Raw genomic sequence first — 27,810 nt, forward strand, 5'->3', positions numbered from 1 at the left:
AGTGGAATGTTTGGAACCCGGGAATGATCAATGGAGCACTTCTGTGCTCCAGTGTCTATCAAAAACTGATGTTTCCTATTCCCCACTAATAATTCAACATAAGGACCTTTCTGATTAACGGGAATAGGTGAAGGTTCCAAACCCTGCTTCGGGCAGTCCTAACGAAATAAAATGTCATCGGAAGGGAGCTCTTCAGAAAGATAGGCAGCAGAAGGGTGATCAAATATGTTTCTCGTGTCCACACTCAAAGTCTGATTTTCCCGTGAAAAAGGTTGCTGAGGATCTTGCGAGAACTGACCTCTATCAGGGCCCCCTGCTCCAGGGCGACCTCTAGGTCGTCTACCCATACTCCCAAACACATTGTTTGACCTTTGTAAAAGGACTGGGCACTGTGCTCGCCAATGACCTTCCTGGCGGCAATAGGCACATTGATTAACATTCACAGGACCCAAAGGAGCGTTTCCTTTTGGGACATACTGACCTCTGATCTGTGAGGTACCTCCTCTGGGATTTCTAACAATTTGTTGTAACAATACTTTAGTCTTCAAATCTCCTTTCCTCTTTTCTATTTTCTCTTTTTCATTATTAACACGGTTCTCATAATACTGAGCCATGTGCAAAACTTCAGATTGGGATTTTGCCTGCCAAGCGCTCTCAGAGGACATAATCTGTGACTGGATGTCGGGCAACAATCCACGTACAAATTTGTCCACAAACAACCTTTTCCCAGACTCTGTGCCCAAGTCCTGTCCACTGAAGTCAGAGAATACCTGTTCGAATCTATTAAAGAATTCGGTGGCACCTTCAGTTTTTCCTTGAACACAGGCCGTAAGCTTGTCCCAAATAATTCTTTTCTCTGGAATTATAGTTTTCAATTTTGCGACAATTCTATCAGGCAAAGTAAGTATTACCTGAGGTGGTTTCTCACCAGCTGGTCTTTCCCCATCAAACCTAGTCATGTTAGCCCACGTATCTCCCAACCCTGGCACATCGTCTATTGTCCGAACCTGCTTCCATAAATCTACGCGCAGGAGTACAGGAAATAGCACGTCAATATCACTTAAGGTGAACACAGAGGACTGCAAAACGGACTCTATCTCTTTGTAAAACCCTGTCGGGTTTTTCCTGATATCGGGAATTGATTGTCTAATAGTGTTCACTTTCTGTCGTGAAAACGGGACGTAAACAAATTGTGATACATAATGTGCAGGGATATCCACAGCGGGGGCACCAGTCCCAGTGTTAGCGGGAATCTCAACCTTTGGGACAAATGTCGGAGGAACCTCTCTCATAGGCAACTGAGATATAGGTAACTCCGACCGCTCACTAAGCAACAGAGCCAGGTCGAGCGCTAAGGCAGTCGAAGAAGTGTCGGGCGAAAAAGCCCTTTTACAAATTCCCAATAACTCTATAGGACAACTAACCTTCTTCCTTACACATTCTTCCTGCAGGTACTGTACCATTACCTGAATCACCTTCCTTTGCATTTCTACTGTATACTGACTATACGTGTCATATACTTCGTCTGGCGGTATCGATGAATCCGAGATCCATCGAATCACATCTTTGGTACAAGTTCGTACTTCCTCAGGTGCCGATCTACGACACGGAAGGAACCGTTTCTGCACATACATACTGTCGTCTTCATCATCCTCATCCCGCAATTTCTCAAAGTCTCTCCTATACTCAAACAATCTCTCAACATGACTATGTACTTTCTCCTCTGTATCCCTCGAAAGTGCTAAAGTATTTAGATCCCTCACCCCTTGTGGGAGATCCGAATTATGTAATCTACCCCACATTACACATAAATGAGTCCCCAAACCTTCGATAAAAACATTTTTCTCGGGAAAATTGTCCATATTTGATAATGTGGAAAAAACGTTGACTTGATCACCTTTCTCCATACAGTGCTTAGCCCATGCAAATAATTCCTGTTTCTTGTCTGCAGAAACAGTATTTCGAGTGACAATCTTTGACCCCGCACCCCGATCAACGTTAGTCAATACAGAACCACTCGGGAGCGGAGATATGGGCAAATTCAATAAGGGTGCAACTATCGGCGCAAGAGGAAGGGGTGGCGGGATAGGTGGAGGAACAACAACTAGAGGAATAGGAACAATAGGTTGTACAGGGGGAACAGGAATAACAGCAGGAACAACAGCATGAATGGGCAGAGCACCCGGGAGAGGATCATACGGAGGTGGCGCAGAGGCACCAGGCCTGCGTTCGTTTAACAATTTTTCAATAAATTCTTCAGAAACATGGAAATCTTTAGAGGATACATTTTCTGGATACTGAGTGAGAAAGCCCTTTCCATATTTTCAACTGACTTCGAATGTTTTTCCTTATCATATGACGACGCCTTTTCGGCATTTGTTTTATGACGGCGTGCATGTTTATCCCTACTTTTAAGCTGCTGCAACGCTTCTTTTTTCCAATTCTGCAAAACATCAAATGCAGCAGGTCTGGCCTTTTTTTTTAGCAAGACCGATTCTAGGTATTCAATACGGGGGATCTCGAAACGACCATTGATTGGCCACTGAAATTCGGAGGCATGTCTGGTTTGTCTGTGCCAAATATCATTAAATACTTTACTTCCAATGCCATACTTACAGTACATAGTACATGCCGGCGACCCCTCCTGTGGTGCCGGGCGGCTAAATTCCAAACATTGTCGATCACTGCGGAACAGAGTCCTAAAGCAGCTAGACAATTTCCCAGGCATTTCACAAAAAATTGGTGTTACCTGGTCAGTAATTGTGTCTGCAGATACAATACGCCAAATTCAAATTGTCAGGGTTAAATTAAGAGCCGGGTCACGACTGCACCTGACCAAACCTAAGGAGGACCGTACGGTTTACCAAAGAACTTACCTAACAAATTTTACCTTGTGTTTGGTGGTTTCGACAAATCTGCCCGCCTCAAAAATGGACCCTCGTCAAGATGCCGTGTCAGACCACACGACTATCGTCCAAGGATCGGATCGTGCAGCGCTGCTGAGGTATCGCGTCTCGTTCGGTTGGGCCCGCAGTATCACACCGTCCGATCCCGGTTCGATAGTCTGCGTCAACCTTCAATGATCTGGCATCAATCTTGAGGGTCCCTGTTCGGGCGCCAACTGTGAAAACATAAAAATAATATGAGGCCGGGAAGCCCAGAAAGAAACACACCAACACAGGTTACAAAGAACATACAAGTGCTTTATTTAAAAGCTACAACAGTTACCAAAGTCAATTGACAAACGGATAGCTATTCGGCTCTCAGAGTAACATAACGAACTTCAACGAGAGTTCAATGCGTTAGTGAGAGAGACCGTACATTGGAATACTTCGGTCTTTTATACTTTTTATCCAGCCCTTGGCCAACCCTCTCGCGGGTTAACCATTCTAGGAGTCGGGCCTATGGGTTCCTTGCCAGGTCAATCCTATAATATATGCATTTTGATTAGTTTTGCTGATATAGTTGTACATTTACACATAGGTCAACAGTAGGACAAGGTCTCAGTTCGCGACCCCGACAAGTGGCCTGCAGGCATATTAATTATTCGTGTGTACGGAGGTCACAACGGCCAGAATCTTACTCGGAATGTCATTCGGCCTCCATTTTGATGTTCAGAGTGACTTCCATATAACAAGAGAACCTAAAATGGCGGCTTAATCCAAGATGGCGATTTACATCACTTTCTCTAAGGTCAAGACCTTGCCGTGGAGTTTGTTCGCATATGATGTTTAGACAACTTGGCGTAGGCCAATACACATACAATTGTTGCGATAGGAGGCATAACATTGTTTCAATTCCGACAAAGGGAGCCCGTATTTGCACAACCTTCCTTTATTCCTCCTCCATACTTCTGTCCTTCCTCTTCTCCTGTCCCTCTCCTTCCTCCCGCTCCCTCCCATGGTCTCAGGTCCTTGGCTCTTAAAGGGGCGGTGTTCCCATTCCCTGGTTACACCTCCCCCCCACTTAACATGAGTCGAGCCTTCCCGGGCTACATTTGCTCAATCAGTTGTTGGGGTCTCCTTATGGTCCAATAAGGCCTACCGGGTGATTCAGGGGTCCCGCCCGCATTTTCTCATTGTGGTGTTTCGCGTGCCTCTTCGCCTCCTGCTCTCTCTGTCTCGGCCGCCTCCTCTTCCTTTTGTTCCGGTTCCTCTAGGTATAACTCGTGGAAGAGGGAGGCCTTTGGCGTCGTATCACTGTGGCCTCTTGTTGTGGTTATCACTGGTCCTCTGTCTCCTGTCTCTAGGAGGGGATCTGTGCGGTCTGTCTTTTCCTTGGCTGCCCTTGTCTCTCCCGTATCTTGTTCAGGCGTGTAGTCCTTCACTTGGGTGACTTCAAATGATCTGTACTGGATGTTGATAAGGGCATGCTGTAGTGCCGTCCGATGGCTGAGACGACTGTGCCCTATGGCAGGACTCGGTACCATTTGGATGGCGGCAGGTACTCTGCGGTCTCCCTGGGTTGGGTCGCAACATGACTGTCCTTTTGGCTGTACCGGCTGTGCTGCTCCCCACTGCAATACGTGGGCTTGGGACTTGCCGAAGGGGTATGCTTCCTCTCTGGTTTGATAACGTTGCTCATTCCTGACGTTAAATGTGGCCTCCGCGTTCCCCCCGGTACGACATCTCGTAGGGCCCTTGGCGTACGCATGGCTCACTATCGTCTCGCGGGACGTGTGGGGGGATGTGCGCTGTCCTCCTGCTCCGGGCTATACCTCCTTGGACCACTTAACTCTGGGTAGAGTGGGTGTTCGTATCTGCGTGGTCTGGGTGGGTCAGTGGTTTCATGGCCTCAATGGTCCTCATGACGTCTGGTCATGCCACCAGTGGTATCTGGTATCTCTCTTGTGGCGGCGGTACCTGGATCTTCCCGTGTGTTAGCCTGTCGTTGGGCCCTCTTGGTTTTACGGGTTGTCTGGTCAGGCTTGGTGGTGGTGCAGGTCGGCATGCAGGGTTTGTAGGCAGTCATACTCTGCACATTGCCTGGAAGTGGTTCACTTGGCCACACCGCCGGCATCTTTGTCCTATGGCTGGACACGGTCGGCTGTGTGGGACCCCAAATCCGCACATGAGGCATTGTGTGTTGCTCAGGGCTTGGTGCCGTGAGCTTCTGAGTCCTCGGCTTCTCCAAGATCCTATAGGCCTAGCGTATCCCGGCTGTCCTGTCGCGAGGGCCCCAATGGAGTCACATTTGTTTCTGTTTTCAATGGCGGCTGTCTGTACGTCTATTCGCTCGTACGTTCTTGCCAGGTTGAGTATTTTTTGTAGGGGCAGGGGCTTTTCCAGAAGATGTTTCCTGAGCGTTGACGAGGTGCACCCTTCTATGATCCTCAGCCGTATTGCCTCCTCATCATTGAAATTGGCAAAGTCGCAGCACATTATTTTCTTCTGGAGGTGAGTGACAAACTCTAAAACGGATTCATGTGGAAGCTGCCCACGTTGATTGAATGCGTAGCCTTCATAGTCCTTGTTGGGGCATATTTTCACCTTGTCGTTGACTGCAGCGAGGAGGCATTGGTTTGTGTTCCTTTCTGGTGTGGGGATCGTTTTCATGATCCCTTTGATTTTTTTGCCTGCTAGGTTGGTGAATATGTCCACTTTATTTGGCGGGTCGTGGACTCACGTTGCCCGCAGGAAGTCCTCAAATTCTTTGACCCATCCTTCCCACCTCTGACTTTGGTCGTTGGGCAGGTGAAGGGCAAACAGGTTGGGTCTCCTTAGGAAAATGGCGCAGGATGCTGGTCCTGGATTTGTGGGGTCCTGGGCGCTGGCATCTGCCACTCCTTGTGCGTTGTCCATCCTGTTGGTGGGGTTGTGTGGTATGGCTCGGTCCTGTGCAGTTGGACTAGTTCTATTGCAAGCCTCTCTGTGTCACAGTTGGAGTTGGCTTGTATCCCTGGCTCTCTGCGGTGCTTCCCTTTGCTGCACCTCTTTCCTATATTTTACTGAGGCTGTGGCTAAGCGGTATGGCTTCCTGGGACCATGGCATGCCTTGGTGCCACGTGTACTAGCTGTCCCTGGTGGTCTGTGTCCTCAACGCCTCTGTTGTGGGCTGGTCGGTTTGTGGCCGTATGAGTCTGGCCTGTGGGTGGCATGGAGCGTGGGCTCACGCGTATCAGTTGGGCCTTTGGTGGCTCAGTCTTTGTTGACGGTGTCCAAAGTGGCCAACGTTCTGTGTCACATTAGCCAGTTAGGGCAATGCATGCAGCCCTGTGTATGGCATTGTGCGGCCTTTCCGGGTTGCCTGCTGGTTTCTCTGGCTTTTCTCTGGTGGGCCAGGTTGTGTAAATTTACCCAGAGGTGTGTCATCATACCACGTGTGCTATTATTTGGAATTTCCAGCACTGTGTGGCCGTGGTGGTAAGCGTGTTATGGCTTCTGTGGCACGCACTATGGCACTCGCGTTTCGCATTGTGGGTGGTGTGCACAGTATTATTGCCGTTGCTCCTCAGTGGTTTTGGGTTGGGGTGGGCTCTTGGCCTACACAGCGGATTTTTTATTTTGATTTTTTGCATCTGCGCAATGCAGCATGCGGGTGGTGTACGCGAGGTGCTCGTCTTTGTCTGGTGAGCGGGTGTAATCCTTCCTTGAAAGGAGGGACCTGATCACCTCCTTTGATTTGTGGGGTGCTCTGGGCCGCTCCTCCGGTCCTGTTCTTTTCTGCGGGGGTGTTCTCCCTGGTCCGTTTGTGCAGGTCTCTGCACCTCCACTGTGGTTATGCTGCAGCAGTTTGGCCGTCCTTGTCTGCTGCTCCTCTGAAGTGGCGTGCGGTCCTCACCGTCCTGCTGGGGCTATCTTCTCCGTCCCCTTGCTGGCGTTGCCCACCCGGCTCCCATTGTCCTGCTGGGCAATTCCCGCCCGTCACTGCTGGGGGTCAGCCTCTCCAGTTGCCGCTCCTGATGGCCTATTCTGCTGGGTAGTATTAACTCTGTCCTCACACTCCCGGGTGCCTCTGACCCTCCACCATTCCTGCTGGCTCGCTTGCACCTCTGTCGCGCTGCTGGGCTCGCTGCCACACTGCTGGGCACACCTATCCCTCCGACGCTCCTCTTCAGTGCTGGTGGCCCCGCACGGCCGTCACATCTACTCACTGCTGGGCACCTTCCGCCCTCCACACAGCAGGGCACACTTGCCCGTCGTTCTGCTGGGCTCTCCTAGCCCACCTTCTACACGGCGTGGGACGCATCGGTCTCCTCGTTGCCCGTTGTTAGACCTCTTTGCATGCACATTACAGACCACAAGGGAGCCCGTATTTGCACAACCTTCCTTTATTCCTCCTCCATACTTCTGTCCTTCCTCTTCCCCTGTCCCTCCCCTTCCTCCCGCTCCCTCCCATGGTCTCGGGTCCTTGGCCCTTAAAGAGGCAGTGTTCCCATTCCCTGATAAAAACCTGTATCTTGTTCTATGGCGCCGTATTGATTTCCTAGGAACTGACTCGCTTTTACATTTTTTGTTTTTGTTTTCTCTACTATACTTTATTTTTGTTTATTGTGTGAATAAAAATCTTTTTTGATAAAATCTTGATTAGCGTGGTATTGTTCTGAATGTGCGCCTAGCATTAGGAAGGGTTCCTTTGGGGGAAGAGTGGTCATTAAAGTGTGTGTACTGGGGCAGAAATAAGCAACTGGCTTTCAAAAAGGTTGACAAATTCCTTAATTTCTTGGCTTGGCGAATCCATGATCGAACAGTGCTAAGTGCCAGTTTACCACTCCTCACCCCCACCCGCCCACCTGCTCGCAGCCGTTTCACTGCATTTGGTGAATAGCCATTTTTCCCAGAATGTTTTAGGGTGTGTGTGGGGCGTAAGGGTACATTTCCGATAGATTTTTAGGTTAGATGGGGATGGGGTGGGTGAAACGGTCACCGAGATAAAATGCCCCAGGTCCGAGTGTTGACCATCTCCTCTGGAAGCGGTTTTGGGCCAGGCCATCTCTCCTCATAGGAAACTGCGTATGAGTCCATGGGCCTCATTACAAGTAGGGCGGTAAGGGTTAACGGTCACCGGTAACGAGACCGGTGCCGTTAAACCCTTACCGCCCTACTACGAGTTCCCTTTGCGGGTCCTTCCTTAACGCCTGCTTTTAGCAGGCGTTAAGGACGGGACCCACAAAGGGTCTGTAGAGCTAGTAACGGTACCGTAATTTACGGTACCGTTATTGGCGCCTTCCCCATTCCCATTGAGCCCTATGGGGGCTGAAATGGGAATGGGGAAGGGCCCTGGTGAATGGGGAATTACCGGTCCCACCAACCTTGGAATGGACCGGTAATTGCTCCATTCACCAGGGCGGAATCGGAACGAGTTTGGAGGCAGCCATGCCACAAATAGCGACGTGGTTACCTCCAAACTCGGAATGCGGCCACATCTCTTTGCACCACATGGCCACGCCGCCTGCCTATGCCGGCTCTTCTGTCACGGCTCTAAGTAACGGGGTCTTTCTTGTCTTGCAGGTTCCCTTCCGGCCGATGTGGGGAAGACTCTCTTGTGGATTTCAGTGTCCTCTTCTGACCTGAAGATGGCCGCAGTGGCAGCGACACCACGACCACACCTGCGCCATCGGAGTGAATATTAACGGGAGAATGTAGTTGTCTGTGACGTTTATATATATATATTATATATTTGAAAATATATATATATCTGTATGAAAAAAATACCCCCCTCTCAGAGAAAGCAGACGCCCATTGTTTTGCTGATATCTTGTTGTTTATCTTTAGTGAGAGGAGGTGAGGCACCCCCAGATCCCTGCACGCACCCCCTCTCCCCTCCCACTGTCTGTTGACGAAGGGATGGGGTCACAACGCAGCCATTGAAGGGATTCTCAGGGGGCCAAGGCTGGCCCTCCAAGCACTCCCCACCACCACACTCTGGCATGGAAGGCCACTCAGATCATGTGATCATCCAACGCTCTGCCTCATGATCACGTGACTCTCTTCCACTCTCTGCAGTCTAGGTGACCTAGATCTCTCTTCCACTGCCACATGTGACTCTTTTCGGCTCCCTGCCTCATGTGACTCTCTCATACTCTGCCATATATGACTCTCTTCCTCTCTGTCTCATGGGAGTCTCGTGTGCTCTCTGCCTCTGTCCCACATGCCGTTCCCACTCTCGGCATTACATGATATCTCTATCTTGCCCACATGCCTCCCCTGCCTCATGAAATTACGCTCTGCCTCTCTCTGGAGCATGCAATATCCCCCCCTCCCCCCGGATCATTTCATTAGTCCATCGCTTTCTGAATTCTTCCTCACGTTTCTTGTAGGCTCCCGAATCATGGATAAGAGGAATCCTGCCCTGTTCTCCTTTGGATCATATTGCTCTCGCTACAGCTGATCACGTGACCCCTTTCCTTTCCCCACTACCTCTAAATCAGTCAGACCTTACCCTCTGCCTCTGGATGATGTGATTCCCTCCTGCCTGCCCTGGGATCACCTCATTCTTCCCAGTATCCCTGGATCACGTGGTCACCTGGATCATGTGACTCATTCCCTGCACTTGTGAGACCTTGATACATACTTGGCCCTTGATTGATTATATAACTCTCCTTGTCCCCTGGATCACTGGACTGCCCACCCTACTCCATTGCCCCTTCAATCATGTGACCCTTTCAACAGCCTGTTCATCGTGTTACTCTTCTCTAAGCCCTCGTTCTATGGGTCAACTGACTCTACTGCTCATTGGCCCCAGATAATCCAGGTCTCTCGCTCCCAATCCCGTGACTAGCTCCCTGCCCTTGGATGACTCACCAATCTGTGTTCTTGGCAATCCTCATCCCTCTCTGAGGGTGTTACGTGCTAACCCCTTACGCTGATACCACTGTATATTACTTCAGGAGAGCCGCCATGTCTATATCCTGCACAGCTTTCTGGGAAATTGATTGTCCTCGTCGTTATCCTAATGGGAGCCTGACCCTTTGAGAATCCATATGGACCCCCTGCAGCTTTTCAAGCCACTGAAATAGGTCCTTCCCGAATGGCCTCCTAGTCGGGGTCACCAATTGACTGCAAGATATTTCTGTAAAGTATAAACGTTCCTTACCCACCCAGACCTTGGCCTGGCCCTCTGCTGAGGCCAGGATGCACACTTGCTGCACCAGGACACCGCACCGGCAGAACCACAGTGGTGGCCTCCGCAGGGAGGATGTATCAATGGTTCTTGTGAGTCACCGCTCCTCTGCAGCTGGCCTCTTGGCAACCCTATAAGGAGGGTAATTCAGATGACCCATCTACGCACTCTGCCAGCCACCATGTCTTACCCTGGCAAGAACCCTAGCTCCCTCTTGCTCCCAACAGGGACAAAGCGGGGCACATGCCCATTGCCCATACGTCCCCACCCTGGCACTGCATGGCATGCTGCCACCGTATTCTGTGGCCGCTCTGTAGCTGGTGAATTGTAGCGTCTCTGCTAATAGCGTCTCATCTTTTTCTTTTTCAATTAACGCATGGGCCCGTTTTCTAAAGGTCAGTCAGTCCATGTCTAGTCGTGGAGTGGCACAGTGAGGACGTACGAGTCACACAGAACGGATTAGACGCAATGGGGGGTGCTTGCAGGATTGTGTCCTGCACTGTGTAGCAGGCACTAGAGGGGGTGATTGAAGCAAGAGGAGTGTTCGAGATCAGGCATTTGGGACGAGAATGTGGCCAGATGAAGGAGTGGAGGAGAAGTAACTGCTCGGTGTAGGAGACGGGAAGAATTGGTGAGGGTAGAAGAGTAGATAGAGGTGGAATATCAGGAGACGAACGGGGAGTCGAGGAAAGTGAGATGGGCTGAAAGAGCCGGGATGGGACTTCAATAGTGGGTGGTGATGAGTGGTGAGCTGGGGATGAGGCTCGGTGAGTAGGAGATGGAGGTGTAAGAACAGGAGAGGCGGCTTAAGCAGCAGGAGATGGACTAGAATAGCAGAAGGCGGGGCAGAAAGAGTGATGCGTGCTGATAGAAGAGCAGTGGGTGGGGCTGGAAGGAGCAGGAGATGAGGTGATTGATCAGGTGGAAGAACAGGAAATAAAGAGGAAGGATCAGGATATTGCGATGAAGAAGCAGAAGGGCAGCCAATGATGGCAAAGCCGGAGATTGAGCTGGAAGAGCAGGGAATGGGTATGTAAAAACAGTCTGGGGCAAGGCATGGAGGAACAAGAAGTGGAAAGGGAAGGCAAGAGTTGGTGCGGTGCAAGTAGAAAAGGGAGCCGGGTAGCCGGGGATGATAGCGAAACAGCAGCAGATGGCACTGGAAGTGCTGGCATCAGCGATGAAGCGGAAGATAGAAATGGGGAGAAGGGACTGATAATGGTAGGGTGGCAGATGGGGCTGGAAGTGAAGAATAAGATGCTTGAGCATGATGTGCTGGCAGACCAGGTGATGGCACTCAAAGGGTACATTGGGATAAAAGATGGTTCTGTTAGAGCAGGTGATGGAGAATTAGGGCCTGTTTATGGTTGAGCAGGTGATGGGGAAGCAGGGAATGGTTATGGTTGAGCAGGTGGTGGAGAAGGAGGGAATGGTTATGGTTGAGCAGGTGGTGGAGAAGGAGGGAATGGTTATGGTTGAGCAGGTGGCGGAGAAGGAGGGAATGGTTATGGTTGAGCAGGTGGTGGAGAAGCAGGAAATGGTAATGGGAGCAGGTGGTGGAGAAGCAGGGAAAGGTTATGGAAGCAGATGGTGGAGAAGCCGGGAATGCTTATGGGAGTAGGTGTTGGAGAAGGAGGGAATGGTTATGGGAGCAGGTGGTGGAGAAGGAGGGAATGGTTATGGTTGAGCAGGTGGTGGAGAAGGAAGGAATGGTTATGGTTGAGCAGGTGGTGGAGAAGGAGGGAATGGTTATGGTTGAGCAGGTGGTGGAGAAGGAGGGAATGGTTATGGTTGAGCAGGTGGTGGAGAAAGAGGGAATGGTTATGGTTGAGCAGGTGGTGGAGAAGGAGGGACTGCTTATGGGAGCAGGTGATGGAGAAGGAGGGAATGCTTAAGGGAGCAGGTGATGGAGAAGGAGGGAATGGTTATGGGAGCAGGTGGTGGAGAAGCAGGGAATGGTTATGGGAGCAGGTGGTGGAGAAGCAGGGAATGCTTATGGGAGCAGGTGGTGGAGAAGGAGGGAATGCTTATGGGAGCAGGTGGTGGAGAAGGAGGGAATGCTTATGATTGAACAGGTGATTGGATTGACCGAGCGCAGCAGTTGTAGTTGGACGTGGGTTCTGAGACCCCGTGTTAGCATACCTGGGTGGAGAGGCCTCACCCCCAGCTTCACAGTGATCAAATAGAATATGCATTTTGGGGCAGGGGGTGTTCCGTTCGATTAGAGATATGAATTAGTAGAGGAGGGTGAACGAGCGCTTGGAAAGCCGAGGATCCCCGAGACGCTGCCTGCCACCCAGCGCCACATCCTCCGTGGTGGATATTGTGTTCGTAAACTGCGTGTTCTGACGTACCGTGTTATTTCTTCAGTTGGACTCATCCATTTGATATTGTGATTTACATCGCTCCAAAAAAATAAATAAATTCAGAAATGGAAAAAAAAAATTATGAATAAAAAATTGAAAATGTGATGTCATCTGCCTCTTGCTTTCGTCATACATGAGGGTGGAGGGACGCTGGCATGGGGTGAAATGGATCCTTACCACCCACAGCTGTGGTGATCGACAACCCTGCATGACTTGTCCAGGGGTTCCCCACCAGTGTTTGGGACGTCCATAGCAATCCTTGGGGTTCCAGAAGGCTTAAGATTTGGGGAGCTTTAATACCAGTCAATGAGTGATCTCTGTGGACAGTGCTCTTCAGCCCCCCATGGCAGTGGCACCCCCCGAATTCCTAAAGGGAAGCCAGCATTTCATGCCATATTTCTGCACTGAACTACTCGACTACCAATTTTGACAAACTTCTGCTAATTTTCTATCATATAAATCAATGTTTCTTTTTCTTGCTGCAAATGGGGGCCTTTTGTATCTTCAACCTAGTGGGACTTTCTGTCTCTCAGAAAAGGGAGAAAGGAAGAGGGTGTGGCAAAAGGGCGTTGGCACGCAAACATATCTATTTAATTGTTTATATCCCAATGCTTCAGGATTGTTCGGTCTATTGTGTTGGTAAAAAGGTATAGGTGTTGCTTGTGGATAGGCACAGCTAATACGACAAAGATTGATTGGGCACAAAGTGTGATCCCCACTTTTTTACACATTCAGCAATTATAATGTACACTGGTGGGCAGCTTGGGGGCTGCATCCCGCTTAAATGGCGCTGTGTCGACACCTCCAAAGGACTGCAATATCTTTATAGAGCGTCATTATTTTGCAATAGCATAGCTCTCAACCTTTTGTGTAGACTAGGCCGGTGAAAACACGGATTCATTTTTTGGGGCGGGTGAAAGCCCATTGAAGTGACTGTCCGCTAGTGGTGCTTGAGGGAAGGCAGGTTCGTGATAGGTATATGAAAGTTTATGTGGTCGAGGCCGCCACAAACACAGTCGGCACTGTGAGGTGTTTGGAGCAAAAAGGTCAGCGACGCCGCAAATGCAGCTGGCTCTGCCCGGGGAGAACAGTTCATATACCTCTGGGATTTTCAGGATTGAGCATTAAAAAGCCATGTTTTTAGGACTTTTTTTGAAGGATAGGCAGTTTTCGATGCATCAGATGTGTAGAGGAAGAGTGTTCAAGATGGTGGGCGCTAAGCTGAGCCACCAACTCTGGTGGAGTGGTGCTGTGAAATAGCTAGGAGAGCTGAGACCGATCAGAGGTTTCCGCCGGGTTGATAGTGGATGGTTTTGTTCTGAAGGAACTGAGGTCCTGAATGATGGAGAGCTTGGTGTGTGATGCACATGGCTTTTGAAGGTTGCTCTTAGGATAACTGGGAGCCAGTGCAGCATTCTGAGTGCGGGGGTGATGTGTTCTCTGGACGAGAGAGCGAGGAGCAGTCTGGCTGCTGCATTTTGGATACGTTGAAGTTTTCTTAGCTGGCATGCTGAGATAGAGGTAGTAGGCGTAGCCCAGGCCAGAGGTGATAATGGCCAGTATAGTGGAAATTCTTTGAGGATAAGTGAGGTAAGGAAAGATTCATTTTAGGATGCATAGGTGGAAGTAGCAGGTTTGAATACAAAACTGATGTGTTTCGAGAGGGATAGGTCTGTGTCCATGGTACATCAAAGATTTTTGACAGAGGTTGAGGGGCAGGTGGGGTTCAGAGGGCAGACGACCACAGTAAAGGTTGTGGAATCAGAGCGGTTTGCCACATATTAGGATCTCTGATTTGCCCGGGTTGAGGATTAGGTTGTTGTTAGTTATCCAAATGTTGATCTCTAAGAGACAAGAGGCGATGTCAGGATGTGGCGAGGCGTGGTTTTTGGGGACTTTAAAAATGATCTGGGTATCGTCTGCGTAGTGGTAGCAGGTAAGATTGTGTGAGTGGATGAGGGCTGGCCGAGGGCTAAGGTGGAGGTTGAAAAGGAGTGGTGAGAGGGATTATCCTTGCGGCACCTCTTTTATGACTGGGCGGAGAAGGAGGAGAATAGGGGAAGGAGAACAATTTGTGAGCGGTTGGAGATGAAGGAGGTGATCCGAGTAAGGGTGCAGTCTTTGATGCAGAGTGTGAGGAGCCTGTTCCTCAGTATTGTATGGTCGATTCTATCAAAGGCTGCAGAGAGATCCAGGAGGAGTGCGGCACACCTTTCTTAGTCTGCGGTTCTTTGTAGGTCATCCCAGATGGAGATCAGAGAAGATTCCGTTCCACAGAGGGGTCGGAGCCCAGATTGGGTAGGGTCGAGGAGGTTATTGGCTTCTGTGAAGAGGCCAATTTGCTTATATGCCGCGCAGTCAATTAGTTTAGCAATGAAGCGGTGTTGGAGATTGGGCGGTAGTTAGATGGAGGGAGAGGTTCGAGGCTGGGTTTTTATAGAAGCGGTTTTACATAAGAGATTTTGAAGGCCTCTGGGAAGACGCCTGATATGAGTGAGTTATTTAGAATGATGCAGGCTACTCTGCCAGCATAGGTGGATGAGAGGATCTTTTTTCGGAGGGTAAGGGTCTCCAGGTGAGCCTGATGTTCGGCTGTGCTAGAAGGTTGCTGAAATCAGTCAGAGAGAGGGGGGTGAAGGACGAAAAGGGGGTCTGGCAGGATGTCAGGGTTTAGAGTTTGAGGGGTGTCCCGATGTCTGTGGCGGGATCAAAGCTAGATTTGAGTTAATGCTGTGGTGTCTTTCAAGTGCGATGTTATGAAAGTGGTTTGATGGCTCATCACAGAGAGCTTGTGAGTTTGGGGCTGGGGGATTGACAGCTGGGGGAATTGAATTCCCCTAGGATTTTGTGGCGTTCCCTGCATGGGTTTTTGGAGTTGGAGATTCTGTTCCCATAATGTTTTTTTTGTTGCTTTCTTGATTTAATAGATGTATGCCCTGTTCAGTCTTGAAAGGGACAATTTATGAAGGGGGTAGGGGAGTGTTCCTCCACGCTCACTCTAGGTGGTGCTTGAGGGTTTTGAGCGCTTTAGGTTGGGGATGTACCACTTTTGGTGTGGTGTCCATCATCTGGCAGGGCGACAGGATTGTGTGAGGTGGTCATACCTTCGCAGAGCCAATGGTCAAAGAGATCGATGGAGGTGTGTCCTTCCTTGTGGGAGAGATCTGGAAGAGTGAGAAGGAGGGAGTTGGCCAGGTCTGGATTGATGATGAATCTATTACAAAGAGGAACCATAGCCAGGGTGGGTGAGAGGGGGAAAATATTGAAATCGGAAAAGGGTAGTGTGGTGATCAGACCAGATGAGAGGGCGAGGCGTGAGCGGGGAAACTAGGTCTAATGTGCAGAAAAGTGCATCACGGGTGTGTCCTGCGATGTAGGTCGGGTGTGAAACCAATTGAGAGAGACCGAGAGCTTCCGGATTGTCAGTGAGGGAGCCATGGGGTCGGTGATGACACCAAACCATATGTTGAAATCTCCGAACATAGTGATTGAGTTCAGGATGCTGGATCAGCATGGGGGAGAGCGAGTCACAGAGAGAAACAGCAAAGTGACGATAGCCAAGTGGTGTGTATAGGAGAAGGAAATTATGGGTGACTGAATGGCTGAGGAGGAACTTAGCGAGGAAGGATTTGCATTTGGAGTCGCCAGGAAGCCTCTGTGGTTTGTGCAGAATGGCTAGGCCCCCTACTCTGCTGGGCCTGTTGTGTAGAAGCATGGATTAGCCAGGAGGAAAGGCCTTGTGTGCGTATGAATCATCAGAGAACCAGGTCTCAGTGATGCATAGGAAGTCAGGGTTTTCAGTTGAGATTAGGTCAAAAATGTTGTGTTTATTTTTGGTGACCAATCTGGCGTTGATGAGTATGCACGATAGAAGAAGAGGGCTTTTCTCTGTGGGAGGCATCGGGAGAGGGCGGTGGTTGTGCATGGGGGTTTGGGGTTCTGGTAGTCTGGTTATGTGGTGGGCAGATCAGTGGGGTGTGGGGTTAGGGGAGTACTGGTCAGGCAAGGGTATTTTGGGGGGACGAGAAAAGTGCTAGGACAAGGTTGGGAATGAACGGGGAAGGCTGTAGAGAGTAGGATTGGCATGCCGGGGGTGAACTGGTGAGGAGGAGGGCGGGCAATGTGAGGCAGGTCAATTGCCATCTGTATGGTCTGAACGGCCTTCGATGAACTTGAGGGGCACTGGGGAAAGCAGAAGGGTTTTCAGACAGGGTTGTGTTGGCCAGGGCTGCACGTGACGTACTGAGAGAGGGGAAGTGTGATTTAGGTGGCTGCAGGGGTGAGGTGGTGGGCGGTAGGATGGTGGCCAAGGGGTGGTGAAAGGGGGTTCAGTGTAGGAGGGTGGTTATAAGCACGGATTGCACAGTGGGCTGTAGAGATGGGGTTCATGGGGTTTGCACGCCAGCAAGCTGCCCAAGCTGCCTTATTTCTGTGCAGGGGAGGTGGTTGGACGGTGGTGGTTGGGGGTACATTAGGACTGGCAGGGACAGAGTTGAGTTGAGGGGCTGGAGAGTATTGAGGGGGTTGTGTCGGGTGGTGCCAATGGGCTGCCCAAGTCGCCTTTTGTGTGGTGAAGTGTCAGCTGATAGGTAGGGGCTGCAGAGGAATATAGTTGGGTTTGGGTGTGGTAAGGTGCCGGTGGGACATGGTGTGGTATCACTTTGCCTGGGAAGTCCAGGTGTGGACTGAGGGGAGTGTCACCATGAATAGAACTTTGGAACTGCATTTTGGCAACGGTAACAGACAGCCCATAGAGAAAAGAGAAGCACCTTCATTTTCGCACTCAACAGCAGATGCGTTAACATGTAGATTTGAAGCACAGCAGTGAATGAAGGCGTGCCTAGATGTGAGATACCTTTATAGTGGGAAAAACAATTGGGCCAGAACAGCAGATGCAAAACCAGCTAGGTTTGTGATACCTGGCAAGAGGGAGAAAGGCCTAAATTGGGATACAACAGTAAAAGCAAAACCACCTAGATTTGGGATACCTGGAAGCGGGAGACAAACCTAATTTGGGACACAATTTGGGCACAACAGTAAAAGCAAAACTACCTAGATTTGGGAAAACCTTAAAATTGGTGCACAACAGTAAGAGCCCAGCCACCTTGATTTAGGATACCTGAAAGTGGGAGAAAAGCCTAAAATTGGGACAGATCAGTAAAAGCAAAACCACCTAGATTTGGGATACCTGGAAGCGGGAGAAAGGCCTAAATTGGGATACAACAGTAAAAGCAAAACCACCTAGATCTGGGATACCTCGAAGTGGGAGAAAAGCCTAAATTTGCACACAGTAGTAAATGCAAAACTACCTAGATCTGGGATATCTAGAAGTGGGAAAAGAGCCTAAATTGGCACAGAACAGCAGATGCTAAACCAGCTAGGTTTTAGATACCTAGAAGTGGGAGAAGGGCCTAAATTGGGACACAACAGAAAGAACACAACCACCTAGATTTGGGATACCTGGAAGTGGGAGAAAAGCCTAAAATTGTGACAGATCAGTAAAAGCAAAACCACCTAGATTTGGGGTACCTGGAAGTGGGAGAAAATCCTAAAATTGGGACAGATCAGTAAAAGCAAAACCACCTAGATTTGAGACACCTGAAAGTGGGGGGAAAGCCTAAAATTGGGACACATTAGTAAAAGCAAAACCACCTAGATTTGGGATACCTGGATGTGGGGGAAAAGCCTAAATTGGCACAGAACAGCAGATGCAAAACCAGCTGGGTTTGAGATACCTGGCAAGAGGGGAAACGCCACAATTTGGACACAACAGTAAAAGCAAAACTAGCTAGATTTGGGAGAAAAACCTAAAATCGGTGCACAACAGTAAGAGCCCAACCACCTAGATTTGGGATACCTGGAAGTGGGAGAAAAGCCGAAAATTGGGACAGATCAGTAAAAGCAAAATCACCTAGATTTGGGGTACCTGGAAGCTGGAGAAAGGCAGAAATTGGGATACAACAGTAAAAGCAAAACCACCTAGATTTGTTATACCTCAAAGTGGGAGAAAAGCCTAAATTTGCACACAACAGTAAATTCAAAACCACCTATATTTGAGATACCTAGAAGTGGGAAAAGAGCCTAAATTGGAACACAACAGTAAGAACCCAACAACCTAGATTTGGAATACCTGGAAGTGGGAGAAAAGCCTAAAATTGGGACAGAGCAGAAAAAGCAAAACCACCTAGATTTAGGATACCTGGAAGTGGGGGAAAGGCCTAAATTGGGACACAACAGTAAAAGCAAAACCACCTAGATTTGGGATGCCTGGAAGTTGGAGAAAAGCCTAACATTGGTACACAACAGTTAAAGCAAAACCATCTAAAATTTGATATGCAGCTGTGATTGGTACACTACTTACTAGCTGGCTTGCCTTGGTGTGCTATGTTATGTAGGTAAGAAGAGTGGTAGGGGTTCACACTAATAAAGTAATTATTGTCCTCCCCCCCAAACCACAATTACTTTACTAGTCGCTGCTGGTTGATGGCAGCTGGCTTCACAGGTAAACAGGGATTGGAGCTGCTTCTTAGGGAGTTGCCCTTTTGCTAGGGGCCCTTCAGCAGAAGCTGCTTGGGCACAGGGGCTGCCCGACTTGAATGTCTAAAATGGGTCTCACTGACCAGTCAGGGGCCTAGAGGCTGTGCTGGAGGCGGGCTAAGCCTGCAAACAAGAAGCTGGAGAAATTCAAACAGGCAAGCTGGATGTAAGCGCCGATGAGCGCAGAAATGTTACAATCAAATTAATATCACCCCCAAAAGCGAAAGAAAGACAATGTCCACCTGGAAAACACCTTACCAGGTCTGGGACTGCTTCAAAATGGCTGCCTTGCTGCACCGAGCGGGCTAGAGCCTAGCAGGAAAGGCGATGGTCTCACGGACCAATCAGGGGCCTGTGTACTGTACCGGAGGTGGGCTAAGCCTGCAAACAAGAAATCCGGCAAAATCCAAACAGGGAAGCTGGAAGTAAGCGCAGATGAGCACAGCAATGTTACAATCAAATTAGAATCACTCCCAAAAGTGAAAGGAAAACCAGGTCCGCCTGAAAAACACCTTACCAGGTCAGGGACTGCTTCGGAATGTCTTCCTCGCTGCATTGAGAGGACTAGAGCCTAGCAGGAAAGACTGCGGTCTTGTAGACCAATCAGGGGCATGTGGGCTATATCCAACTGAAGTTCCTACTCCATGATAAATTTGTCCTGCACCTTCCTGCTATTTGTGTGTACCATAAGCATGTTGCAAATCATACTTTCAGCATTATTCCCAAAATTGCAAAGTGCCGGCAACTCACGTAAGTTCATGATGTAGTCATCCATGAGTTCAGAAGGCACCCGTAGTACCTAATCCCATGTAGTATGGTGTTTTCCTTGCTGGCAAATCTTCTTACAATCCTTCTCACAGCTTCCTTGTACACATCATCCTGCCCCACAACCACTTCGGGCTTAAGACTGGCACACACTCTTTGTCCCTGTACTCCCAATGCATTTAGGAGCATCGCTCTGTGCCTCGCTGCCGTGTAGTCTGCACCTCCCAGAGAGTCCACATATGTCGTAAACAGGAGTTCACACTGAGGCCATGGAATTGTGCGCCTACCTGGAGTTTGCAGAAAAGCGGGAGTGGCGTCGCACCTTGCATGGTGGGTTGCGGGTTTTCCGTCAATCCTCATTGCCAATTATGTTGTATAATAATCAGGGCTCGTGCTGAGTTGTAACTTTGACTTTAATGATGTGAACTCATAGCAACATATGTACATTAAATTACAAGTGACAGTTTACTTCACTGTCTTTGATGTCCAAGTCTCTGAGGCTTTTTTAGCAGTCTCATAGTGCTGGGCTCGGTCGCCAGCTCCTAAAGCACAAGGAGCACCGGGAGCTACTTCTGCTCTGTTGCTCTGGAGCCCTTCTAAACATGGCTACCGCTTCCGGTGGCTTCCGCGCTTCTCGTTTCAAGTCTTGCATGTAGTTCAACAGGAACCCTATCCTAAACTGCAGAACGCCCGTCAGACCCCGAGGTACCTCCTAATACAACTGGGCCCCGGGTGACGCAGGCCTACGTCAGGGCGCATGGGCAGAGAAGTGTGTCTCCAGTGAATGGCAAATTCCACCTCCATGGCCGTGCTGTAGAAGGAAGACTGTTGTTTTCAGACGAGGCCCGGGAATCAAAAGCACGCCCCGAACCAGTGGTGGAAGTGGAAAAAAGGACCTAGTGCTTCTGTGGCTGCATCCAAAAAGGAGGGGGTGGGATGGTGAGGCAGATGGGCACGGGGTGGGGGGATTGGGAGAGGGACAGGTAGGGTTGACCTTTGGTTTGCAATGTTCAATGTATCATTTTGCATTGTTGCCCAACTACACAGTGGCTGGAATAATACACTAAATGGTACTATATGTGTCCCTGACAGAAATATAAAAACACCATTTTCATGAATAGAAATATTTGGGATAACTGTGTATGTAAATTAAACAAGATACTATTTGACACACATCTTTTAGTACATTTTTATTGGTGTTATCTGGGAATCATCATTTACACTAACACACAATTCTAAATATAGTTTAAACATACAATGAGAACAGTATAGGGTTCTATACATTGGCCCTCATTAGGACCCTGGCAGATTTTTTCCGCCATCGACGGACTTTTCGGCCATGGCGTAAAGTCCGTTTACGCCATGGCGGATGGTGGACTTACCGCCCCATTCCGAGGTCGGCGGGGCGGTAAGTCCCCATTGACCCATTTACCCTTCCCCATTCCCATTTCGGCCCCATAGGGTATAATGGGAGTGGGGAAGGAGTTAATTACGCCACCGTAAATTACGGTGGCGTAATTAACACCAAGGTCCCATAGCGCCATGGATTTTTACGCCCGCAAAAAGCGGGCGGAAAAATGACCATGGCGCTCTGGGAACTCGGAATTGGCGGTAAGGGGTCGGCGCAGCTAACGCTAGCGTAAACCCCTTACCGCCAGGGTCCTAATGAGGGCCATTGTCAACAGATACAATTAGAATTTTCCTACATGAAAATTACAGGAAGGTAATACATTTATGACAGTTTAATGTTCATTTTTAATTAATTTATCTCTTCTCTTAATGAATAACTATATTTGTAAGTAACAGTAATTGAGCAAAACAGAAATGTATTACTTTGAGCAAGCCCATACATGTACCTTGAACTCAATACACTTTGTAGTTGCCAGTAATCACCTGGCTGCAGTTACTTCAGTTGAATCCAAACATTGGCAAAGCCAACAGATTTGACTTTTGTGTAGGCATGGGATAGGCATTTGCCAGGCACTGTCATAATGGTACTACCTGACCAAAAGATGCAACAGCTGGAACATGGTACGATTATCTAGGCATATGAGTGTCTGGCATGTGCCTATCTAATACCTATACACAAGCCAAAACTGTTGACCTTGTCAATGTTTGTTTAAACGGGACCTCAGTGCAAATCAAGTGGTTGACTGCACACTTATTTAAGATATTTTTACTAACCCTGTAGCTGCAATTAAGCCATTAACTCTTACCTCTCAGTAGACTACTTATAAAAAACACTGACAGGCCAAAGTTTGATGTTACTGCTTGATAGAGCTACCTCAAAGACATCCCAGCAGGATGTGTTTTGGACAGGGAGGGAGGAGCCATAGTGGGTGGGAATGACCATAAGGACCACAATTGCCTGGGCAGTCAATGGGTTGTAAATAATTAAACCACAACTTCAAATTCGGTGTCTCTCCTCACGTGTCTTCTCATTCCTAGCTTTACTGGAATGCAATACTTTCGGCTTCCACTCAATAGACAAAGAAAAAAATGGACTGAAGTAAAACTATGGTGCTTGCAAAGCTCTCTGGTTAGCTGTCTCTATGGTCATCGCTCTCTGTTCCTTGGCTGTTCTGGTGATTCACTCTCCTCTGGTCCTTGTCTCGCTTGTGAGCTGCTCCTCTGGTCGACCCCTTGTCTGGCTCTTGATTCTCTGGTGAGTCGTTGTTAAAAACAAACTGAAGCAAGAGGCTTCCATTTTCTGTGTGCCGTTTCTGCTTGAAGTGCACTTTGAAAGCCTCAAATTCCCACTCTTGCATGGTGTGTGAATGCAATCAAGCCTGCCATTGATTTGAGAAAGATATGGTAACAATAGCCACTTCAATATCACTCTAACTCCCACCCTGACTGAAAATACATCATGGCACACAATCAGTGCACCGAAAAAACACAGGTTACAAAATGGAACATACATCATCTGCATGCATGTGTATGCACTAAATGTCCCTAAACACCAGACTAACCCACCACAGATACACCAACAAAACTCCCCAGATTCCTTAAGCACCACTCTACCAGACCCACAGACAACCACACAAACAAGTACCTAAGATACGCGGAGTGACAGCCCACACAATATCTAAAACATACACTGCAAAGAGCTGCATCTTCGGATCTGTACACATCAGCATTGTAACAAAATCAATCTTGCCCTGGTCCCCCGCTACTTCATGAGTCTCGAACCCCACTGCTTGCAGATCCTGAAGCTCCTAGAAAGTGAGAAAATGGCAGCAGGTGTGCTATAAAATAAGCAATAAAACAGCATAACAGGACATAGCAAAGCGTTTCACTCATTCTCCTGTCGTGCAGTACTCTGCCTGGCCCAAGAAACTTCTGTGACTGACAGCAACAGGAGATAACATTAATGTGGGCTCTGCCACAGTTAGTGTACCACTAACAGGCTGCTAAGACTATGGCCCTCATTACAAGACCGGCACTGGACCATGGTGCTATTAACACCATGGTCCATGCCGGACTCCGGCATGGTGGATGGCGGAATTACCGCCCCATTCCAAGGTGAGTGGGGCGGTAATTCCCCATTCACCATTTGCCCTTCCCCATTCCCATTTTTGCCCCATAGGGCATAATGGGAATGGGGAAAGGCGCTAAGTACGGTGCCGCAAATTGCGGCACCGTACTTAGCACCAAGGTCATGGGTTTTAACGCCTGCAAAAAGCAGGCGTTAAAACCCGGGACCTCTTAATCAGGCGTTAAGGGTTAACGGCGCCGAAGGCGCCGTTAAACCCTTAACGCCTGACTTGTAATGAGGGCCTATATATTTTCCCGTCATATAAAGTGATAGGACTGAGGGAGGGCCGGTGCACCAGTATTGAAATTCTAGGTGACGGTTTTGGGATCCACTGACAGAGAAGCATGAGTGTACACTATTTTCTTCCTACTCATTAACAGGGTAATTCATAGAATTTCGCACAAAAGTGGCGAACGCGGATGGCGCACAGTGTGCGCGTGCGAATGTCTGCGCCAGCCGCATGCGCTAAAATCGATATCCGCGCACAGCGTATTCATGGATTTCAGTCTCCAAAACCAGCAGTGGCGCAGAGTGGCGCAGCTGCGCCAGTTACGCCGCCAAGAACGCCCTCGCGCAAGGAAAAGCCATCAAAATTCACAATTCATCGCAAAGGGCTGCGCTAACCCTGGACCAGTCTACAGGGCTGCCAAACAGCAAACGGCGAGCGGGGAACGTGTATTACGGGGGTGCGCGGGAAGTTCCACACGCGATTTCAGCAGGGTACGTGTATTTCTGGGGTGCGGGGAAGTTAAACACGCGATTTCAGCAGGGTACCAGTATTACTGGGATGAGTGGGAAGTTCCACACGCGATTTCAGCAGGCCCCCACTCATGTCCCACCCATGTCCCCTTGCACCCCCACCCCCCAGCAGTGCAGGGCACCTGCCAGCAGGCCCCCACTCATGTCCCCTTGCACACCCACCCCCCAGCTGTGCAGGGCACCTGCCAGCAGGCCCCCACTCATGTACCACTCATGTCCCCTTGCACCCCCACCCCCCAGCAGTCAGGGGCACCTGGCACCAGGCCCCCACTCATGTCCCCTTGCAGCACCACCCACCAGCAGTGCAGGGCACCTGCCAGCAGGCCCCCACTCATGTCCCACTCATGTCCCCCTGCACCCCCACCCCCTGGCAGTGCAGGGCACCTGCCAGCAGGCCCCCACTCATGTTCCCTTGCACACCCACCCCCCAGCAGTGTGGGGCACCTGCCAACAGGCCCCCACTCATGTCCCCTTGCACCCCCAGCACTGAGGGGCACCTGCCAGCAGGCCCCCATTCATGTCCCCTTGCACCCCCACCCCCCAGCACTGAGGGGCACCTGCCAGCAGGCCCCCACTCATGTCCGCTTGCACACCCACCCCCCAGCAGTGCGGGGCATCTGCCAGCAGGCCCCCACTCATGTCCCACTCATGTCCCCTTGCACCCCACCCCCCAGCAGTGTGGGGCACCTGCCAGCAGGCCCCCACTCATGTCCCCTTGCACCCCCACCCCCCAGCACTGAGGGTCACCTGCCAGCAGGCCCCACACATGTCCCCTTGCACCCCCAGCACTGAGGGGCACCTGCCAGCAGGCCCCCACTCATGTCCCCTTGCACCCCCACCTGCCAGCAGTGAGAGGCACCTGCCAGCAGGACCCCACTCATGTGCTGCTCATGTCCCCCTGCACCCCCACCCCCTAGCAGTGCAGGGCACCTGCCAGCAGGCCCCCGCTCATGTCTCACTCATGTTCCCCTGCCCCCCCTCCCCCCAGCAGTGCGGGGCACCTGCCAGCAGGCCCCCACTCATGTCCCCTTGCACCCCCACCCCCCAGCAGTGCGGGGCACCTGCCAGCAGGCCCCCACTCATGTCCCATTCATGTCCCCCTGCACCCCCACCCCCCAGCAGTGCAGGGCCCTGCCAGCAGGCCCCCACTCATGTCCCCCAGCACCCCCACCCCCCAGCAGTGCAGGTCACCTGCCAGCTGGCCCTAACACATGTCCCCCAGCCAACACGTCATCACAATCTAGATCCCTGGCCCTTATGGCCAGCCTCCACATGCCAAAGTCCCACCCAAGTATTGCACCCACATAGAAATACCAATTACATGACACAACCCCAATGGCAAGTATGTAAATGAAGACATGTCCCTCACACACACACAATGGGTGCAAGTGAATCTAAAAACCCATATCATGACATGCATGAAACCAATGAGATAATACCACACATCGAAGTTTGAAGAAAAAAATGTATTAAAAGCAACATGAATGGAATTAAAATCAAACAAACGACAATGGAAATTAAAAAAGAAAAGCTGCATGTCTGTAAAATAATGAAAAACAACAAATCATAATCCAAAGGAAAGGTGTCCAAAGTCACAGTTCCAAAAATGAAATCCAAGGGAAAAACAAAAGTGAAAACCATTGCTCCATGGGGAAATTCAAACAAAAAAGTAGAATCCAACAGTCAACTATATACAGATGAACAATCCAGGGTCCATGATCCCAACTGAAGAAATGAAACCTATCACAAACTCCTACCTAATAAAAAAAATATATACAAAAATGTGGTCCATTGTCCAAAAGGTCCAAAATAAAGAAAAAACCAAAGGAAACCTAATACTAACTAAATAACTATTTACAAGGGCAGCAGGCAAGTCCAACGGCTCACATGTTGATGTTCTGGGCCAGGGCATCATCGAGCTCCTGCTCGATGTCCCGGAGGCGGTCCTCTTCCATGGCCCTGAGGGTTCGCAGGGACGATGACATCTGGAACTCCAGGTCCCTGCGAATAGCCTCGAGGCACTCGGCCCGCCTCAGGGCCCTACGCATGGAGCTCTCCTCCCTGACCATCGTGAGCCGTGCCTCTTCCGCCCGCTGCCTCTCCGCATCTATCGCATGGCCCAACTGCTGCCACACGGAAGACACTTCCCGTCCAGGGTCCTCCTGCCCTCCGGCCGATGCCTGCCCCTCCGATGTTGATGGCCCCGAGCCATCATTGCTCCCACCTACAACCTGCTCCTGCTGCCCATGTGCCCTGTCCGATGGTGCCTGCACATCCTCCATCTGCTGGTCTCCAGTTGTGGTGTCCACCCCTGCTGGACCGCTGACTCCTGACTGTGGCAGGGATGTGAGCTCCACCAAGCTGGCTGTGTTGGTCAGGCCAGGTCCACAGGGGGCCCTGGTGGAATCTGGGCCGGAAGACGATGCGGAGAACGACCGGCGCATAGCCTCCACAGAGGAGGAGAGGTCCGCCAGAGTGCGCGTCACATGTAGGAACCCTCCGACCAGGGCCCCTCCCAGCAGTGCCATGTCACGACGCTGCTCTTCGTGATGGCGTGCGTTCTCCGCCCAGGAAGAACGCACATCATCATGAATGACACGCGTGCGCAACGCGACACCCACCAGGACGGATCCCATACGGTCGCGGGACCCCTCGTCTGCAGGTAGTGGAGAGGCAGGTGATATGGCACTCTCCCCTACCTGCGGACGGGCCTGGGACGGGGCCTCCCTGCTGGTGCATGATGGTGCAGTCACAGGGTCAAGGACTGCGACATGCACAGGCCCCTCCGCAGTGACCTGTGCTGCCTCCTGACCCTGGCCCTGGACTGCACCACTTGCACCAGTGGTACTACCCCCACCAGGCCCCATGTGCGGCTCAGTAACGGGCTCCTCCTCCTCTGTGGAGACCACCAACCTGGATGTCTCCACACCGTCTTCCGCCATTGGAAGCCCCTGTGCGGGCTCACCTGGCCCTTACGCCACAGCCGTTGAGGCAGACGCAGCACCAGCCCCCTCGCTCCCGGATGATAGTAATTCCTGGGAGGGTGGCTGGGCCTTGCGTCGCCGCCCAGTGGAGGCATCCCCGCCGCTTGGCTCCACAGTGGCGTCTCCGCCCTCTTCTTCACTTGACGCTGCGTAGAGGGAGACATAGAACACAAGCATCAGGGTACAGTACAAAATACCCTAGACAGGAAGCAATAACACATGAGTGGCACTATCAAATGTCACTTCCACCCTGTCATTCCACAACACATGGGTGAATGCACACAACACACATGCAGAAACAGTCCGTGCGCCTGCAATCAACATCAACATCCATGTAGAAGGGCCCCTGTAAACCAAGATGTTGCCTTCAAAGTCACATGCATCTATGGTGTTTCAAAGTCACACACACATTTCTCAGGCACACACACACACATGTGCACCATACATGTACATGACATCAGAACCCATTCCTCACCCCCCTCCATGTCCAGGAAAAGAGACAGCCCTGCATTCATGTGTGCATTCCACATAGAGCTCCCCATGTTGCTTTAAAACACATGCACCAACCATGTGGCTCACACATAACTGGTCTCACATGCATGACCATGATGTCCCTGCACACACACATATCCATACATGGCCTATGTCACACATACAGGCAAGCATCAGACTACTAGCACACTGCAACATGCACTGTCTCACACAGCAATGCTTGGGCACTTACCGCTCAACTCCAGACGGGTCTGCCTCCGAAGGATCTGGGCGTGGAGCGCTGGGCCTACGCGTTCCAGGACCCTCA

At 50.3% G+C, this 27,810-nt stretch overlaps 1 protein-coding gene across 1 annotated transcript in view; it reads left to right on the forward strand.

Moving 5' to 3' along the window:
- The window catches only part of SYP (synaptophysin), a 249,977-nt gene extending 237,444 nt beyond the window's left edge, over window positions 1-12,533 (forward strand). The window contains exon 7 of the mRNA XM_069645272.1: window positions 8,451-12,533. The gene's annotated coding sequence lies outside the window, so the exon portion shown is untranslated. The remainder of the gene's footprint in view (window positions 1-8,450) is intronic.
- The last annotated feature ends 15,277 nt before the right edge of the window (window positions 12,534-27,810 follow it).

This window comes from Ambystoma mexicanum, chromosome 2p (genome assembly GCF_040938575.1).
Source record: "Ambystoma mexicanum isolate Mex_15411 chromosome 2p, UKY_AmexF1_1, whole genome shotgun sequence".
NCBI classification, from domain to species: Eukaryota; Metazoa; Chordata; class Amphibia; order Caudata; family Ambystomatidae; genus Ambystoma; species Ambystoma mexicanum.